The sequence below is a fragment of the Nothobranchius furzeri genome, chromosome 4, assembly GCF_043380555.1.
Source record: "Nothobranchius furzeri strain GRZ-AD chromosome 4, NfurGRZ-RIMD1, whole genome shotgun sequence".
NCBI classification, from domain to species: domain Eukaryota; kingdom Metazoa; phylum Chordata; class Actinopteri; order Cyprinodontiformes; family Nothobranchiidae; genus Nothobranchius; species Nothobranchius furzeri.
In genome coordinates, this window is record NC_091744.1 from 75,027,126 (window position 1) to 75,045,765 (window position 18,640).

General features: G+C 41.6%; 1 protein-coding gene across 2 annotated transcripts in view; it reads right to left on the reverse strand.

The window, feature by feature from the left end:
* Positions 1-18,640, reverse strand: part of lrrc4ca (leucine rich repeat containing 4C, genome duplicate a) — a 236,114-nt gene that overhangs the window by 15,749 nt on the left and 201,725 nt on the right. For both annotated transcript variants that reach the window (XM_054733213.2, XM_015964818.3), the window contains exon 2: positions 6,790-6,856. The gene's annotated coding sequence lies outside the window, so the exon portion shown is untranslated. The remainder of the gene's footprint in view (positions 1-6,789; positions 6,857-18,640) is intronic.

Consider the following 18,640-nt stretch of genomic DNA (forward strand, 5'->3'; position numbering starts at 1 on the left):
ATATATATATATATATATATATATATATATATATATATATATATATATATATATATATATATATATATAATATATAATATATATAATCAACAAAGGAGAAACAGCCGGCTGCTACCACTTGAACTTTCGGACAAAGTACCAGAGTCCCAAAAAGAAAAGCCGCAATTTAAGTCACAAGAGTCGCTTGGACCTAGAAAACAGTGACTGGTGTTTACAGCCTCATGATTTTTATCTTAAGAGGCATTATATAAAAGATCGTTTTGATTTTATTTCTTTCTGTCTGTCTGGTTTGTATTGTCTGCATCGTGGGTTTCTGGTTCCGTCAGAAGCAACTCAGGGAAAATCTCCGAGGGGAGGGGTGAGTCTCTTTGAACGTCTTTGTTACGTTCATTCTATGTTTTTCATGTGATTTTTTTTTTGTGGTTCTTCATCATACACAGTGCAAAAAAATATAGTTTTTCATATTTTTTGACATGTTTCAACATCTATAGCTGCCTTTGTCAGAGCAACCTCCAATGGGAGGGGTGAGTTTTCCGTGACCTTGCTTGCTTGCATATTCACCACGACAGCTTTAAATGCAACAAGACACAATACCATACCATACCATACTAGATGTATTTATAAAAGAGTCCTTGGAGTTCTCTCTGCATTTTGGAGAGCAAACCTGATGGCACCTTTCGCTTTGTCACAGATTATCGTAAAATTAATGCGATAACTGCTCCTGACTCTTTTCCTCTACCCAGGGTGGATGACTGTGTAGACAGTGTGGGTGCGGCTACATTTGTTACTCAGTTAGATATTTTAAAAGGTTAACGGCAGGTGCCTTTGACTTCTCGAGCATCTGACATTTCTGCTTTTGTGACTCCTGACAACTTCCTCCAATACACTGTCCTCCTGTTTGGCAGGAGAAATGCCCTGGCCACGTTTCAAAGGCTTATCTACTCTGTGTTGTCTGATTTTCCTCATTGTAGTGCCTATTTGGATGACATAATTGTATACACTTCCACCTGGCCCGCTGGTACGCTGCTAGAGGTATTTGACTGACTAGCACAAGCCCAACTTACTCTGAACCTTGCGAAATGTGAGTTTGTTAAAGCCACAGTGACCTATTTGGGGAAGGAGGTAGGTCAAGGTCAAGTTAGAGTCCTGCAAGATAAAGTGCAGGCGATGACAGCTTTCCCTGTTCTTTCGACACGAAGGGAACTTCAAAGATTTCTAGGTATGGTTGGCTACTACAGAGGACTCTACAGAAATGTTTGTACCGTAGCTCAACCTTTGACTGATTTACTTAGTACTATGAAGAAATGCATTTGGACTCCTGAGTGTCAGCTGGCTTTTGTGGCTGTTAAAAAAACTCATGTGTTGTGCCCCTTTCCTTGCAGCTCCGGACCTTGCTAAGCCATTTAAGTTGGAGGTTGATGCTAGCGCTGTGGGGGCCGGTGGTGTTCTCCTGCAGGAGGACCAATATGGGATTGACCTTCCCGTGGGGTAGTTCTCCAGAAAGTTCAACAAGTATCAAGCGAACTACTCCACGATTGAGAAGGAGACTCTAGCCCTCACATTGTCATTACAACATTGTCATGTTCATGTTGGCTCTTCTTCCTCTCCCATCATCCACGATGACCATAACCCTGTGATATTCCTCCATCGTATGTACAACCACAACCAGAGACTTATGAGATGGGCCCTGCTTCTTCAGGAATTCCCCATAGAAATCCCCCATAAGAGCGGTTCTGATAATGTCCTTGCGGATGGACTTTATCGTGGTTGCTAAAACTTTGGAATCCACGAGTGTCTCCCTGGTAGGCTGCAGAGACTCCCCCTCTTTAGGGAGAGTCTGTTTATTGTTTTAAGTAGTGCTGTGGTGTTGAGGGTTGTGTTGGGGGGTAAAACACCCATCTCGGGAACGCCCCTGGATTTGGAGAGGTGGGCTCGTCAATGGGCCACCTTTCCTTCTCGCAGGTTTTTGTTTAATTTGCTGCCTTCAAACAGTCCGCATGAAGACCAGGGATGAGTTAGATAGTTTCCCCTAGGCAGTTAGCAGGAGCTCTCATCTTCAGCATGGATTCCATTATTTTGTGTTATGAAAAAGAAAGAAAAAAATTGAAATCTATTTTGTTTAGGGTGGATTTTAACATTTTTTCTTTTTTTTCTTTTTCTTAAGGAGGGGGCTGTTACGGATGCTGGACTCGCTTCCTGAAAGGCCCAGCTCTGCTCCCTTCTCGGTTCAGGACCCTGGACAGGTCCCCATTCAGGCTGGCTTTCCAGCTCTGCCTGCCTTCAGCACCCCAGCTGCAAGCCATCAGCTGATGAGAGCTGATGGCTTAAAAGACATCAGGGAGAGAACCACAGGGATATCAGGGAGAGAACCACAGCGTCACACCCTGTTCTTCTCTCCTCGGCCCTTGGATCTTTGTAACAAACTGTTTCGTATTAGGATTAAGAACTTTGATAAATTCGGTCTCCAGACAAGTTGTTCTTTTTGGTTAAATCCTTTTGTTTAATAGCCGTTTTTGTTTCATGATCCTTTTGTCTGCAATAAAAGCTTGAATTTCTGTTCTGTTTTCAGCTTTAGAGCTCAGTTTTTGTTTTGGTATTTGGAGTTAAGATAGCCGTCAAGATGTGTTGTTTCCTAGTTATTTAGCTCCGGCATTTTTAGTTTGTTAAAAGTATCCTCGTGTTTTCTTCCCTGAGGCCTTTTGCCTCAGGTGTTTTGATTTCTGCCCCGTCGCCTTCATTTAATTATTATAGAGTAAATTTGTTTAGTTATTATTCCAGTCAAGGACTGAGTATTTTTGTTTACTCTTTGTTAATAAATACATGTTTATTCATACTCACCTTTTGTCACACCAGTAATTATGTTAACCCTCCTACCACAACTAATTTCCACCTAGGGTTTGTAACAGTACATTTAAACAAAGCGCTGTTCACCACAAAACCATACGAAGACCAATAAAACAAAAATAAAACATGATCAATAAATACAAATAAAACACCAAAAAGAGCATTAAGATAAAAATAAAATAAAATGGAGATTCTATCTAAAAGCCAGCTCGTAGTAGTGGGTTTTTTACAAAATCAAAGACCAGTAAAACAAAATTAAACTCTACCAATGAATAGAAATGAGAAAACCTAAAGGAGCATTATGATAAAAACCAAATCATATAAATATTCTAACTAAAAGCCAACTCATAGTAGCGGGTCTTTAAACGTGACTTGAAGGCTGCAATGGATGACAACTGACTGATGGTAATGGGCAGTGCATTCCAGAGGACGGGAGCCACATATGAAGGCCCGCTCCTCTCTTGCTTTGTAGTGCATCGCATGTGTACAAAGTAGCTAGCGGTCAGCTGACCTCAGAGAGCGCACAGGCACATAGGGCATAAGCAAGTCAGACAGGTAAGACGGTGCAAGAGCATTCAAGGCTTTACAAACAGAGAACAAGATCTTAAAATGTATCCTAAAAAGCACATGTAGTCAATGGAGCTGTGCCAGAACTGGGGTGATATGGGTACGCCTGTTTGTGTTTGTTAAAAACCTTGCAGCAGCGCTTTGCACCGTCTGTAGCCGGTTTAAGGCTGAGGCGGGGGTTCTAATAAAAAGTTAATTTGCATAGGCCAAGGGAGATGTAATAAAGGCGTAAATCACAGAATCCAAACGTGTCGCTTTAGTACGTTGCAAACGGACTAAGCAGTGCTTAGTTGGAAAAATGAGACAAAGAAGAAGCCAAAAAGAAAGAAATTCCATTTTCTCAGCCCTCCAACATTGTGTAGCATCAGTACAATACAAGTGTCATTGTGGGTAATTATACATTTAAAAATAAGTGGATTTGGATGAAATCATTAAATACTTGGGGAATAAACTAGATCATCTGCATTAGTACACAAATTGATAAAACATTGAATTTTCTTAATGATTCTTGTTCTCTAAGAGAAAGTCACTTACTTAAATCCAAGGTAAATGTTTTTTTTTCCTGTGGCAGGTTTTTTATTTGTGTACCAGTATGTCAAGAGGGTGTGTGCACATTTTCTCAAGCTGTGCACATGACATTTGCTTTGTTTCACAGTGAGCAGGGACTGGGAGTGTTGGCAGAAGAGACTAGTGGGTGACAAGAGCTACTGATAAAATCAATCTTCAGCCTGTGAACATTTTAGAAGGTTGTGGGCAGCAAATTGCTGCTAACTACTCCTAGAAGAAGTCAGGATAAGGAGTCCATCTGTTAAACGGCTGTCACTCCAGTGTCTGGTCGAGGTCAAGGTTAGCATGCATCAGTTTAAGTCTTCCCGAGTCGTTCAGAGGTCAATTGGAGGCTGTAAACTCAGACAGCGGTATGGCCTCCGTGTGATAAGCAATGTGCATAAACAGGTAGGAGGAAGTGGAAAAGCAGCTAATTTACAAATACAAAAAACGGCAGTCCTATTATTCTGATAATATACAAAAATCGATGTTTTTGTTCTTGGTTTAATTTACATTATAGTATATTTTTAAAAATACTCGTATAATATTTATTGTCATTGTTTAAAAATTCAATTTGAGATCTGAATTCATGTGTGCAGGTGTGGGTGCATGAGGAAAAGAATGTCAAAGAAACAAAACTCTGATGGTCTAAACCTTTTTCTTTTTTTTCCTATTCAGCAATTCAATTAATGCCAAAAGTACACGCATGAGAAAATTTGGATTCACATTTAATTTACACACATGTGTTAGAGAGCAAATCGTTAAATTAAGCCTGCTGGAAGTCGCTTCAATCCAAAGCAGGACCTCCCTCAAGATCAGTCCCATGAAGGCATCTCATCTCCCGCCTCACTGGGACGCACGTGAATAGAGGATAGAGTTTAACCAAGCGCCACATGAAAAGAAGCTTTGAAGAAAGTGAATCACAAAAGCAGCTATTTATGCAAGTCGTATCAAATAAGTTCAGTGCCATTTAGCCTTTTAAAGGTCTGACAGACATCACTTTTTTGAGTGAGATAAAAAAAAATCATGGAGGGACCAAATGCCTATAGCTTCTAATCTGCAACTCCATCCAGAGAGAAAAGAAAACAGCAACAGCAACAATGGTCCACTGAGACAGGGACAATGGATGCAAAGATTGAAAAATGTTACATGCTCCCCATCTGCTGGTGATATTGTCTCCTTTCGTCTTGTTGTACTTTTCAAGCATTCAGAACCTGCTGAGCTTGATTTTATTGCCTGGCACATTTGATCGTTTTTAAGCCTTCTTGTTAACTCTTATAGGGCACTCACTGAAGTAGTTTAATTTTTAAATTTCAACCTCAGGGTGTTATTGTATAAAACTGTAGTGAAGCAGCACAATGCATTATTTTACTTAATTATTAATACGGTGAGCACGTAAACAAACAAATGCATCAATAGCTATTCTTCCAAGTGCAACCAATATACGCGATCGCCCCCAGAGTGCATTGGCGCCCTACGTATGTCAAAAAAATGCACTAAATATTATAGATTTATTAAAAAAAACTGCAATATTTTGTGTGTTTCTAACAACATAGTTTGGTACAACAGAAAATGTGTGGCTTATTAGGGCATACACGTCCTCATAGCTGGAGTTCCTTTTAAATGTTATTAAAACTACTTGAAACGTTGTCTAATTTAATTTTGACATCCCTGCATATACCCTGCCAGCATGCCTTACAGTCAGCTTAGCCCAACAACCTGGCTGACTAAACCTGCACTGAATTCATGTCAGTCAGTAAACTTTAAACTAAATGTGGAAAGGAGGAGGGGGACAAAATGGGATGTTTTTTTTTTCTGTATTGGAGCTATTTAATTAGTGTAGCATTCAGCCTACAGCTACAAACCAACTCCTGACCAGTGCAAAAGTAATATGGTGGATAAACCCTTCCCACACACCATTAAATATATAATAGATATTAATAAAAAAGTTGTTTTCCCCTCATTACCTCGTCTGCAAAGGTTCCTTTTTGATTTCCCACTGACTCATTTCTAATGCAAATAAGTTGCTGACAAATTTACTTCACGTTCCATTTAAAATCTGGCTCAGTCATTCAGAAATGAATTTCACAAAAGTCTAAATCGTGAAGAAAGCAATAAGACAAGCCTAAACAAGCTTGGTAGTTGTAGATGGCTATTGGTTCCTCCTTTAGCTGGAAGAGTGCTGACCCACAAAACAATTTTAACCTGGTAATCATGGTAATGGATGTGTAATAGTGTGGTTAGCCATCTTCTGGGAGTCATTATGTCCAGTGATAGCTCTGGATGATCGTAAAGCAGCCCAAGAAAGTGAGTTTACTTTAAGAGGCCCGGCAGACCCTGATTCCTTGTAACCCTGCTGTAATAGATTGTTACTGTCTGAAACAGCCTGACAAAAACATTTAAGAGTCCCCTAAATTATTCTACAAATTATTCACTTTTCATGTTGTTTTTTAATCTCCACAATATATCCACAACTGTACTATGCTAGAACATTGTCAAGAAACATGAAAAAACACGTTTTAAGCTAACTTGTTTTCCAATTTTGCTAAAGTTGCTTTAAGTTTAGGACTTGTCCCGGCAGTAGTTTTACAAGGTTGATAAAAATGAAACTGAACATTTTAAATCCACATTGAAATATCTTTATCTTATTTTAATATGTAATATAAAATTGCACAACTCAATTTAACCAAACATAAGATGATAATCTTGAATATATTGTCACAAAACTCTTAATCCTGGGATTTTTATTTATTTTCACTTTTGTGATCTTCATTGGAATAAACCTACGTCTTACCAATAATTAAGGTTCCACCATTAGTTTTAGTTTCTTACCTGCCAGTTCAAAGTTCCGTTGAATTCTGGTCAATCGCATAATAGCTTGCAATCCAACATTCTTGCCCTGCAAATATGAAACACAACTTTAGAAAAGATACTACATTGCACGGTCCCCATGGCTATCTACAAGAGGATCTTTGTGACGTCAATGTTAATGTTTCTTGCATTGCATCACAGGACTGTGTGGCAAGAAACAGCAAATTTTGTCTATAATTCTATTGTTTTGTACATTTGGAGTAGCATTTATTGAAGCAGATGGATCATTCTTGCTGTGTGGTTCACTTTTTGGCTTGATGAAAAGTTTTATTGTCGAAAAAGCACAGACGAATGGGACCACATTTTCCATCATCCCATAGCTCATACAGGCTTTTAATATTCTTATTTTGTCTTCAGTACATAGTCTAAGCTTCTCTCTAAAACTCCTCCTGTCTTTAGATGGTAATGTGTTTATATATCAGGGGTTTCACCTGCAAACTCTCTTAAAACAGTATGTCGCCTATTGATCGTAGGCCATATTGTGTTTGTTTTTGCCGCCCAGACAGGCATGCGCTCGAAGATGAAAAAAAGATGTCAACAAAGATCCTCTTGTAAGAAAGACAGCATGAATAATGAACAGTTTTAGAACAACCCAAAGCATCACATATTGTAGAAATGCACAGTAACATACATTAAATTAGAAGTTCCTTTTTACGTTAAAAATTCAGTGAGTCCTCTTCTAAATTTGCGTCTTACACTAGACCTTATGCTGATGCTGAGAGGGTCTTTGTGTATGTTAGATGAACTCATTCCTTAGGGAGACGGTGACACTCAAATCCATGAGACTTCACAAATACATAACCACACACACACACACACGCACGCAAATACAAACACATATCCAGACATATTGTTTCAGAGGAAATACCCTGTTGAATAAATTATAGCTAACAAGAGCAAATGGAGATAAAGTCTCCCGTCTTTACACGACATCCATTAATGCCATGCAGAGTTCAAGTGAGTGTGTGTAAGACTGAAAATAGCATGAAAATGTGTGGAGCTATCATCCCCTAACCTCTTTCTTAGGATTTATTTGATGTGTGCAGCATCACTAGTAAATGTTGTTACACTCTGACTTAATGACGCTCAACTAACAGCCATAAAACCCAGCAAACTCACCAATGTTGATTTTATATACATGTGATGATATAAAAATAAAACGGAAGGAGGAAACAATTGCCTAGATTTAAATGTAACGACCTGAGGTCACAGACAGTTTCAGACCAGTCGGTGATGGGGAAATGTTTTCCTAACAAGAAGTGTAGTTCTCAGGGACTGTTTTCAGGCACAAATGTGTATGTGTGTATATATATATATATATATATATATATATATATATATATATATATATATATATACATACATACACGTTTTAGCAGCACATTGATTGTGAAAGAACTAAACACTCACTGTGTGCAATATAAGTTAAATAAGTCAATAAATCTCTTAATATTTATTGACCTTCAAATATAAAAGGAAATTTTGTCTGTTGCTAGATTTAGATAAGTAAGAAAAAGGGTGTTGTAGCTAACAAACTCTGTCATTGTCCTGGTCTGGCAGCAGTATGTTTTGCTTTAATTTATCATAAAACAACGTAAGTAAAAGGAAGGCTATATTCTAGAGTGGAGGAATAGTTTCTTAGGTGTAAACAATGACAAAAGGCGCCTGATTTTTATTATTTTTTAATTGGCTTTTAAAAATAATTTCGGCCGATGGCCAGTGTAGAAAAATTTGAAAATAGCAGCCGGCCTCTTAATGAAAGCAAGTCTAGATATGGAAAAATGCTTTAGCTTGAGCAGAATAATAAAATAGTGAATCCAAAATCCTTAAATCAGGTTTTGGGCTCTCAGGATGTTCACAAAAATGTGCATGAAATTTTAATTTCATATGTGTGTGTGTGTGTGTGTGTGTGTGTGTGTGTGTGTGTGTGTGTGTGTGTGTGTGTGTGTGTGTGTGTGTGTGTGTGTGTGTAAATGAAGTGTGATGAAATATTTGTTTTAGAAAGGTTAGAGGTATATTGTTTGAATCAACTTGAGGGGCTTAAAGAAGCAGTGCAGTCAGGAAGGATATGAGCCAAGAACCTGAAAGGCGATGCTTCCAGCTGCCTGTCTAGTGTTTCAGAATACTTCAAAACTAAATGAATTAATGTCTCTCGTCTCGTCTCGTCTTCCTCCGCTTATCCGGGTCGCGGGGGCAGCATCCCAACTAGGGAGCTCCAGGCCGTCCTCTCCCCGGCCTTGTCCACCAGCTCCTCCGGCAGGACCCCAAGGCGTTCCTGGACCAGATTGGAGATGTAACCTCTCCAACGTGTCCTGGGTCGACCCAGGGGCCTTCTGCCGGCAGGACATGCCCGAAACACCTCCCCGGGGAGGCGTCCAGGAGGCATCCTGACCAGATGCCCAAACCACCTCAACTGGCTCCTTTCGATCCGGAGGAGCAGCGGTTCTACTCCGAGTCCCGCCCGAATGTCCGAGCTCCTCACCCTATCTCTAAGGCTGAGCCCGGCCACCCTACGGAGGAAACTCATTTCGGCTGCTTGTATCCGCGATCTCGTTCTTTCGGTCATTACCCAAAGCTCATGACCATAGGTGAGGATTGGGACATAGATCGACCGGTAAATCAAGAGCCTGGCTTTCTGGCTCAGCTCCCTCTTCCCCACGACAGATCGGCTCAGCGTCCGCATCACTGCAGACGCCGAACCAATCCGCCTGTCGATCTCCCGATCCCTCCTACCCTCACTCGTGAACAAGACCCCGAGATACTTAAACTCCTCCACTTGAGGTAGGACCTCTCCCCCGACCCGGAGGTGGCAAGCCACCCTTTTCCGGTCGAGAACCATGGTCTCAGATTTGGAGGTGCTGATCCTCATCCCAGCCGCTTCACATTCGGCCGCGAACCTACCCAGCAAGAGCTGAAGGTCAGAGCTGGATGAAGCTAGGAGGACCACATCATCCGCAAAAAGCAGAGACGAGATTCTCCTGCCACCAAACTCGACACACTCCACACCACGGCTGCGTATAGAAATTCTGTCCATAAAGGTAATGAACAGAACCGGTGACAAAGGGCAGCCCTGGCGGAGTCCAACCCTCACTGGGAAAAGGTCCGACTTACTACCGGCTATGCGGACCAAACTCACGCTCCTCTGGTAAAGGGACTGAATGGCCCTTAACAGAAAGCCACCCACCCCATACTCCTGGAGCGTCCCCCACAGGGTGCCCCTGGGGACACGGTCATAAGCCTTCTCCAAATCCACAAAGCACATGTGGATTGGTTGGGCAAACTCCCATGCCCCCTCCATCACCCTTGCAAGGGTATAGAGCTGGTCCACATTTCCACGGCCAGGACGAAAACCACATTGCTCCTCCTCTATCTGAGATTCAACTATCGATCGGCCCCTCCTCTCCAGTACCTTGGAGTAGACCTTTCCAGGGAGGCTGAGGAGTGTGATCCCCCTATAGTTGGAACACACCCTCAGGTCACCCTTCTTAAAGATGGGGACCACCACCCTGGTCTGCCACTCCCTAGGAACTGCCCCCGATGACCACGCAATGTTGTAGAGACGTGTCAACCATGACAGCCCTACAACATCCATAGCCTTGAGATACCCAGGACGAACCTCATCCGCCCCCCGGGCTCCGCCGCTGTGTAGTTGTTTGACTACCTCAGCAACTTCTGCCCCCGAGATCGGACAGTCCATCCCCAGGCCTCCCAGCTCTGGTTCCTCCTCGGAATGCGCATTGGTGGGATTGAGGAGCTCCTCAAAGTATTCCTTCCACCGTCCGACTATAGCCCCAGTTGACGTCAGCAGCTCCCTATCCCCACTGTAAACAGTGTGAGCGAGTTGCTGCCTTCCTCTCCTGAGGCGCCGGACAGTTTGCCAGAACCTCTTTGGAGCCGATCGATAGTCTTTCTCCATGGCCTCACCAAACTCCTCCCACGCCCGAGATTTTGCCTCGGCGACTGCCACTGCTGCACCCCGCTTGGCTATCCGGTACCTGTCTGCTGCCTCCGGAGACCCACAGACCAGCCACGCCCTGTAGGCCTCCTTCTTCAGCCTGACGGCTCCCCGAACCTCTGGTGTCCACCAGCGGGTACGGGGGTTGCCACCACGACTGGCACCGGCCACCTTACGACCACAGCTAGCAAAAGCCGCCTCGACAATCGCAGAGTGGAACAAGGCCCACTCGGACTCGATGTCTCCCACTGCTCTCGGGACGTGGTCAAAGCTCTGCCGGAGGTGGGAGTTGAAGACTGTCTTGACAGGTTCTTCTGCCAGGCGTTCCCAGCAGACCCTCACTATGCGTTTGGGTCTGCCAGGTCTACGCGGCATGTTCCCTTGCCATCTGATCCAACTCACCACCAGGTGGTGATCAGTTGACAGCTCCGCCCCTCTCTTCACTCGGGTGTCCAAAACATACGGCCGCAGGTCAGATGATACGACTACAAAATCTATCATCGACCTGTGACCTAGGCTGCCCTGGTACCAAGTGTACCGGTGGGCATCCTTATGTTCGAACATGGTGTTCGTTATGGCCAAACTGCGGCTTGCACAGAAGTCCAATAACAAAACACCGCTCGAGTTCAGATTAGGTGGGCCGTTCCTCCCAATCACACCCCTCCAGGTCAAGCTGTCATTGCCCACGTGAGCATTGAAGTCCCCCAGCAGGACAATGGAGTCCCCTGATGGAGCACTATCTAGCACTCGTCCCAGGGACTCCAAAAAGGGTGGGTACTCTGAACTGATATTTGGCCCATAAGCACAAACAACAGTCAGGACCCGTTCCCCGACCCGAAGGTGCAAGGAAGCTACCCTCTTGTCCCCCGGGGTAAACCCCAACACACAGGCAGAGAGTCTCGGGGCTAACAAAAAGCCAACCCCAGCCCTCCGCCTCTCACCCGGAGCAACTCCAGCAAAGTAGAGTGTCCAACCCCTCTCCAGGTCTCGGGTTCCAGAGCCAATGCAATGTGTCGAGGTGAGACCGACTATATCTAGCCGGTACCGCTCAACCTCTGCCACAAGCTCCGGCTCCTTCCCCGCCAGCGAGGTGACGTTCCATGTCCCAAAAACTAGTTTTCTTGTCCGGGGATTTGACCGCCAAGGCTCCCGCCTTGGTCTGCCACCCGATTCACATTGCACCGGACCCTTCATGTTCCTCCTGCGGGTGGTGGGTCCACAGTTGGACGAGCCCATGTATCCGGTTCGGGCTGGGCCCGGCCGGGCCCCATGGGCGAAAGCCCGGCCACCAGGCGCTTGCTCACGGGCCCCAACCCCAGGCCTGGCTCCAGGGTGGGACCCCGGTAACCCTCCGGGCCGGGTACTCCGACTCTTCGTTTTAACCGCCATGAAAGATCCTTCGAAGATCCTTGAATTAATGTGTTGCACGAATTGAAGATTAAAGGAATCAAAGTGCACCTCAGTGGGTTGCAGCAGTACAAGTCCCACCTCCACCATGCCTCTGACTGGCTTATTGATATTTCATTCACAACATGCTTGATTAGTTCTTAAAAGCTCAGACAAAAGCCAAATTTTATGTGTGTGAAATACAGCAGTAATTTCCATGGCTGGGCAAGTTACTTTGAATGAGTAATTAGTTATAGTTACAAATTATTTATTAAGCAAAGTAGCTGGCCTCCCTGCTTAGGCTCCCACGACCAGACTCTGGATAAGTAGAAGAGAATGGATGGAAGTAGCTGAATTATTAACTATTAAAGTGTTGTAAAAGAAACTAATTACCGGGAAATGTAACTATTATGTTACTTTTTAAATAAAAACATGCAAGAAAGTTAGGTTATTTTTTAAATAAAACTCACTACTTATACAATATTTATAATATTAAAATAGAAATTACAAAATAAATAAAATGGGTCATTTAACTGAAATACATGGGCACTTAACAAAGGAAGGAACTACAAACAGGAGCCATTACACTAATCTAAGCTACTTAAATGTGACTGTGGTATTTAACAAATGGAAATATATAATTAAAATATTTCTACATTTTTAACATTAAAACAGGGATGGAAATATGATATTGCTTCATGAGATGTGAATGCTTCACAATTGATGTAGAAAAGCACTTTGGTGTAGATTTTTGTTAGTGAAAAATGTATAATTGCATAATTAGAACTTCTACTACTCAGAATCTAGTAACAGCTTCTATATAAATAAAAATCTCTAAGAACAACAAAAGAATAAGCACAAATCTAACTGAGGAGTTAAATTTGAAAAATTGGGTCGGATGAAGATAGTTGTAACAACCTCTGTGCATCAAAGACGTATCACAGCAGAGTCAGTGTTTCTGATAGCCCTCAAATCTAGACAGTGCACATTTAGCTCTGCATGTCGGGCTAGCCTCAGTGAGTACGTCACATCATTTGTTGTTCGACAGCATGCAGAGACAGTTTGAATGACAACCGTAGATTTCATCCCACGGCTGAGACTGACTTTATGATCACACATAGAAGACGGCTTACCAGGCTATGTTACAGGATAAGGATAAGGGACATTAACCAATTCCAGATGGAAAACTGGAGGAACGAATGATCTGACATCTGAAGAGTGAATGGACCTTCCTCATAAGGTAAGTCCTGTGGTTATGTATTCCTGATTGCTAACAGAAACAGCAATAAAACAATAATGAAAGTAATGATTGTCATTATTCATTACAGAAAACTGTATTAAATGAACACATGGGTAATGTCGGGTCTGTAAATGGAACATTTTTCCTTCACTTTTCAACAACTAAATAGTTATTTCTAAATTAATAAGTAATTAACAGTGTTCTTCAGGTGGTGATTAAATAATTTGATTAAGACCTGTTGGAGCAAGGAAACATCTAAAATCTGCAAAAGCTGGTGACCCAAATTTTTTGAAAGTTGGTGGTTCTGAGGTATAATTAAAGGCGAATTATGTAGAAATGAAGTACAATCAACATCCATTGGTAAAATGTGGTTACTGCAACTACTTTAAACAACTCTGAAGGATTTTGCCAGTCCTGGTGCGATATTAGCTCACAGGAGACACGGCAACCCCACACTCACTGATGGTAAACACTAGTTACGTCCCTACTTCCTTTGTTTTGAAAGGAGAAAAACTGACAAACCCTGTAGTCTGCTGGATATAAAATACATTTCAGTATAACCTTCCTTCCAAAATGACTGAAACGTTTGACTCTTTTGGGATTTTCTCGCTGTAAAATGCTCACTATATTCTTACGTACTACACCTTTAACTTTTTGGTTTCAAAAGATGGATTTGGTGGTTGTCGTTTTATTTCTCTACAAAAAAACTAAACTACAAAAATTGAATTTGTTACATAAATGTGTAAACTTACAGTGAAGATTTTAGTAAAACAACATGGAGTCTACAGCTGTCTGGCTCAAAACTTCCTTAGAATGACAAAGTTATGAGTACAAAGTAGATGATAGAGATGATGGATAAAGACTTTGTTGTTGTAATCTTTATCATTGTTGTTGTTATCATCATCAATACTGTAATCGTCGTCTCTTCCTTCCTTTCAAACATGCTGCTCACACACACACACACACACACACACACACACACACACACACACACGCACACACACACGCACACACACGCACACACACACACACACACACGCACGCACGCACACACACACGCGCACACACACACACACACACACACACACACACACACCCTCTGGGCTCTTTCCTCCTCATCCAACACAATAGATCATTGCGTTTTTCAGTATTTTTCTCAAGTCTGAGTTTTTAGAAAACATCTAAGAGATGTATGTTCTCTGTAATTGAGAGGAGAAAAAAGCCAGACTCAGATCCCAAATGTAGTCTGGGTTTGTCAAAAGCAGCTGCCATTTAAGAAGAAGAAGAAGAAAAGATCAGAGTGTGATGGTTTCCTCTATTCTGTCTCAAACACACATCTCTCATCATGATGCAATTTTCCTACCAAAAATGTCAAAATAATATAAAAGAAATTCATTTAAAGGAACACTGAGCTACAAGTCCAAGTCATGTCCAGGTGAGACAGGCAAAGGGAGAGCAGAGGGCTCTGGAATATGATCATAAATATAAAGTTGTAATTAAGAGGAAAAGAAGTAATCAAGCCTTTCCGATTGTTGTTTGCATTTTAGTGCCATCTTATATTTTGCATTACCTGCTTGAAATCATTTAGTATCTCATCACATATTTCACATCATTCAGTCCAATAAACCTTTAGATGTGCCTTTAGGGTTCTATCAAAGACCTACTCAACCATTTCCCCTCTCTCTCTCTCTCTCTCTCTCTCTCCCCCTCTCTCTCTCTCTATGAACTCCCTCAGAAAAAGGTCTCTCTGTCAATGAGTATTGGTCCAACAAATCAAGACTAATGTCAGTGTCTTCTGCTCCAGATCTCAGCATATTTTGACCTGCAGGTCACACTACATCACCCTCTGGAACTGACTAGAAATGCATGTCAGGCTGAATCGATAGGGTGAACGGCCACTCGTTCAATTAGAATCTTCGGTCGGGCCGGGCGGTGTGTGGATCGCAGCGTGGTGAGTACAGGCTCCCAAAGGAGCAGTAAGTGCTGAAATCAGCTTAGCTGTGCCTGCCATTTGTCATTATCTAATGGTAAATCCATGTGTGTCTGGTAGAAGGCTCCCACCAAACCACTGAGGGATGTTGAGGATAGATAGATAGATAGATAGATAGATAGATAGATAGATAGATAGATAGATAGATAGATAGATGATAGATAGATAGATAGATAGATAGATAGATGATAGATGATAGATGATAGATAGATAGATGATAGATGATAGATAGATAGATGATAGATAGATAGATAGATAGATAGATAGATAGATAGATAGATAGATAGATAGATAGATAGATAGATAGATAGATAGATAGATAGATAGAATCGTTCTCATGCATTAGCTTCTGATAGAAAGTAGAAGGTGAAATGCTGTAAGTGATGTTGCTGTTATCCAGTTCGAGGTGAGATGTCCAAATGTCAGGAAATAAGACACCAAAACCTGCCGTCTGAAGCTCAGCTGTGATGTGGGTCACTGCTGGTTCCTGGAAATGGTGCACCAATGTGTTTGCCCCCCGAGTACAAAGGCATTAACTCCTACTACAGACCGCCATTATTGTATTGATCAAATGAGTGTTCCACACCTTTAAAGGTTTGTTGTGATGCGATGCTGATGCACATTTTCAATAAAACGAAGACTATGGTGATGAGGTAAAAAAAAAAGTGTATACTTTAGGGTAGCCATTAGGATAAAATACAATTATTTGGAACAAATTATGTATTTTTTCCCCCAGTTACATAATGCAGCTCTCATTATGGCTAAAGCTGTATTTATAAGGTATTTATACACATCCCAGCCATATTTAAAACCCCATCCCCCCTTTTTCTTGGGCTAGACAAATGGAAAGCTTCTGGGTTTTTCTGGCTTCTTATCTGTATTTCAGTGCATGCACATGTTTAAACAACCCATAAAAATGTCAAGAACACATAATTTAACATTGACATAAATAATATATAGTGAGTAGTTTCAAACAGCTTCTTAAAGAATTCTAAATTTGCTGTAGACTGCAAACACCCAACGAGACATTTACCAAAACACACCTGTCTAGAAATCTAATGGAGTAGAAGTGGATGTAGAGGTGAAGGATAATGATATAGCATAATACGGAACACAGCTGTTTATAGCTTTGAGCATTGCATACTGTCTCGCTAGTGCAGTTGTAGGCGACACAGATTAATTTGCTTCTGAAAAAATGTTTGTAGAAGCCTTGGAACTGCAATATGAAATTTGTAGCTACAAACAAATGCTGCAGACGAGGGAAAGGAAACACTGCAGAGTGGAATTAGTGCAATCAGGGAGATATGGAATTAATATGTCTGATTAAGTGCCTGAATGAATCAGCCTTTAGAGTCCAAAGAGATTTCCAGAGGGAGGGGAGGGATGAGATGCGTTCTAAAAGATGAAAGGCTGACAGATTGGGCTATGGAGGAAAACCAGAGTAACAAAGACAACATGGGAAGAGAAAAAGATGGGAGATGGGATTCTGTTTTGCCCAAGCCAGACATTGATTAAATGTGCTTCACAGGAGAGTGTTATGTCTTTATGATGCCTCGCCACCACCCTGTGGAATATCGTTATATAATCCAGCTGTCAGAAAAGTTACAAAGTTAGTCGTGTTTAACCTCGTTCAAAAAACACCAGTAAAATAAACTTTTCAAATTGTGTTATCAAAGCTGAAAAAAAATCTATGATAACATTGTTAAAAGTGTTATATTTGGAAGAGAAGAAGCCGACTATGAAGCACTTTTTATAGCACTTATTAAGAGGAAAGAGTTCCCATTTAAATGGATTTAAATGCAATTGATGGTTTTCAGTCAGTTTCATTTCACTCCAATTCAATTAAATAAGTGTGTCATGAAGTGAGATATGGATTGCAAAAAAGACAGATCCACCCAATTACTTCCTCACTCACTGGTGCCGGTCTTTAGCAGTCAACGGGGAGAGGCATGGGACACCCTGGACAGGTTTCCAGTCCATCACAGGACACAAGACCCTTCACACACTCACACCTTGGGATGGTTTAGAGTCAGCAATTTACAAAATGTGCATGTTTTTGGCATGTGGAGGAACACACAGGAGAAAGCACCCATGCATACAGTTGGTCCAAAAACATAAAAGAAATTATAAAAGCATAAGAATAAAAGAAGCATAACAATAAAAAGATAAAACAAAGGACAACACTCAAAAGACAAACAAAACAGAAATGTGACTTAATCTGGTTTAGATGCCAAATAATAAGAAGGTTTTTGAAAAGCTTCAGATGTTTGGAGTGTTGTGAAAGGGCGCTACGTTCCAATGTTTAGGCGCAGCATTGGCAAATGATTTGTGCAATTCAGCAGCCACATGGTTTGTACAGGAGTTCATTTATACAGGTCATTTCTTGGCTTGTCAATGCAAACCAAATGGACCCAACTACAATGGGAATACCTGCTATTTTAGAATGAAATTGGCTGACTTTCAGAGCAGTTAATGGAAACACTGTCATCAGTCTTCTGTTACATGGTTTATTCACCAGAAATCAATCGGCCAGTGACACTGCTGCATGTTGCTGCAGGTGACATTTACTCTTAAAATAAATATAAAATTCCATAACCATTTAAAGTGAACATGACACTATTTTTAATACTTGTAAAGTATTGCACAAACTGCTTAGACGTTATTTAGATAGGGCAGCGAAACACACTGGTCTGGTTTTCATCAGTTATCGATGGATGCACGTTGTAATTTCTCAGAGCTGAGGTCATCCAAGAACCTTGTAATTCTAAATTTTACACACACACACACACACACACACACACACACACACACACACACACACACACACACACACACACACACACACACACACACACACTCACTCACACACACACACACACACAAAAAATCCAACACGGTCAATCATACATTCAAAACCAAGAAAAATTAAAGAAATTCAGAAGGGAAAAAATTAAGATGAAAGAAACCGTTCAACCACAGACGTGTATGCGTAGATGGCCCGTGGACAGGCACTTCCTATTGGAGCTGCCATAGTGAACGGCCACCATCTTAGATGAGTCTCCATTTGCCCCAGTGCATTAACTTCTACTGAAGACGGTGCTAACCCAACTAAAAAACACATTTTATCAAGCCTTTTCACAAAATCAGATGCATGGTATGGCATGCCAATTAAAATATAAAAATAATTTAATGTATGAAATGCACACAAATATAACATCCCGTCAGCTAGAATAGAAAAGTC